A 2,701-nucleotide genomic window follows, 5' to 3' on the forward strand; every position below is an offset into this window, starting at 1 on the left:
ACAGGTAAGAAAATCAGTCAACAAAATCCATATTTATTGCTAATTAGAATAAAGCAATTATAGGATTGTCTCAATGCACATGCAGTGCAACAAATGCTAGAGACTCATGCACAGGAAAAATGATGAGGATAAAGACTATTGAAAAGAGATGAAATTTGTCTATGGTTCTAGTCAGTTACACCCAATTAGTGTGAGCCCTGGTTTGGCCTATGATGATGCAGACTATGGTTATATCTATTTTTTATGCCATGATGGTTACAAATGAAATTGGTTCCACATTTACCGGCTTGAGTTTGTTCTCTCATAATACACAAAGGGCACGATGCTATAACTACCCCGCAAGGCAATTTGGCTTGGAAAGCAACAAAGCCATCAAAATACGATTTTTCACACAAAGAGTGACCAATGTAGATCCTGCTCCAACAATCTACAGTGCTACCCTTAGATCACGAAAGGGAGTGGATATCACAATCAACCCTACTAGAGTATATAAGTTTTTAACTAGGAAATCAACTGGTATGAGAAACATAGAAGCTGTTTATTTCTTTTTAAAAACTTTTGAACTAGGAAACCAAAATCATAGAATCATATTATCAATTACACACGGTATCAATTGGTATGGCATTTTTTCAACTTAACAAAATGTTTTCATCATATAACCAAGTTCACTAAAAAAACAACCACGACACAATGCAAACAACCAAAACTAATACTAAAAAACATTTACTTCCATCAACCTAGCTACAAGGGTAAAGCGAGAAATAATAAACACCACACCTACCTTGGACAACAGGGCAGCCTAGGGCAGGGCGGGGCGTGCAATGCACAATGCAAAACAGCCAACCGCGACACAAGCAACCACGGCGGGGCAGGCTATGGCACAATGGTCCGGCGAGGCTGACAACGGCACAACGGATGTTAGCTTCGAGGTCCTTTGAGGTTTTGAGCTTCACGCGTGGCATCATGGAGAATGCGGAAAACACTTAACATTTTACGACAAAAACAAATTAAAACACATTTTATATTTTTTAAAATCAACAAAGACGGTTATCTATTGACACTGTCATAGAATTACGTCTTCAAATTACCAAAATGCCATCCCAACTTGGCTACAAAGACAGGTGTCGAAGACCGTCATTGTTAAGTTGCCGTTAATTACAAAAATGCCACTAACGAACATTCTACATCGGTTCCTTGGAACCGCCTTAGAATGTGGGATGTAAAAAAGGTTTTTTTTAGTAGTGAGCACCACAGTTTAAGCTTACCCACCCTAAAGGAAATACCTATAACTAAGGATAACTTTGAAAACTTACTGATTTTAATGCAACTCAAATTTCATCACAAAAACATAGGCCACCATCTAACATGTAGCAGTCATAGCAGCCCAAACGAACTGCGATTTCTAAAAAAAGATTACGAGTTCAACAACCACAGTGGTTACTCCCTCCCAAGCACCACATAAGCTCTCAAACCAACCACCAAGCCTTACACCACCACCAAGCCTTACACCACCACCAGGACCACTACAGTATATCAATGCCTTTCACCCTTATCACCACTACATGAAGCATCAACATTAACACCGCCATTAGGACCTTCATCTGCACACCAAAATGCTTTTGCTAGAAAGGGATCAACACCACCGGCACCTACTTGATTTGAAACTGACACAACCAAAGTTGATTACTTGTGTGGCTGCCTACCTTGCCCATGTAACTACTAACATAGTCACTGAATAAACAATGTAACAATAAAAATTGACTATGCTCAATGAATGATAATATTCATGATGCATTGTTGCGTAGATTAATTGTGTCAACACTTTGCTAATTGCGATACAACAAATGGTCCTTACATGCATTAGAATATTTTTTTTATAATACACCATGCACACAACAAAAAATATGAAACAAGGTTAATTCGACAAATTCAAAGTCATATGGAAATCCCATACAACAAACACGATCATCAATCATATGAATCATTATTTATAAGTTCATGACTCATAACTACTACACAACAACCATGGCCCAAAAAAACTAACCAATCTTTTTAAATTGGACAGATTGGCCTTATCAAATGACCCAATAAATTTGTTGGATTATTTGTGCCCATTTGAGACCTGTTGCTTCCTAAACCCCCATTTTGCTTCCTACACTTAGCCCATAATACTTTTTAACCTTCCTGAATGGTTATTTTGTAATCCAATAAACTAGTGCATTCCATATTGAAATTTAACATTCAGGAATGCTCACTCTGGAGCAAAAACCAAGTGTAGAAAGTAAAATGGGATGTGCATGAACCAATAGCCCCATATAAGGGAATGGTGTATTTCCTTGGGTTGGGTCTTATGTTAGATACTGTTACTCATTATTATTTTCTTCACCCATCTCTTAGACTTTGTGTATTTGGTTTTCTCCTTCGCAGCCCATTCAATGCTAATGTAATATGAACCAAAACCGAAGAAACTTTCTAGAAAAAAATAAATAAATGTTGCTCACCTCAATTCAACTTTTATCATATTATTAAAAAAACACAAAATATGTAAAATTGGTTGATTTCAGTCATGGGTTGCCCTATTTCTAAGCCAAATATTTCACTTGTCTCATGGGATTTTCTTCCTGCACCGAAAGAATTTCTTCTACACCCAACAATTGAAGTAAATTGGCCAAATTGCCCTTTCACTTAAAATTGAAATACA

The sequence above is a fragment of the Glycine max genome, chromosome 1, assembly GCF_000004515.6.
Source record: "Glycine max cultivar Williams 82 chromosome 1, Glycine_max_v4.0, whole genome shotgun sequence".
Classification (NCBI taxonomy): Eukaryota; Viridiplantae; Streptophyta; class Magnoliopsida; order Fabales; family Fabaceae; genus Glycine; species Glycine max.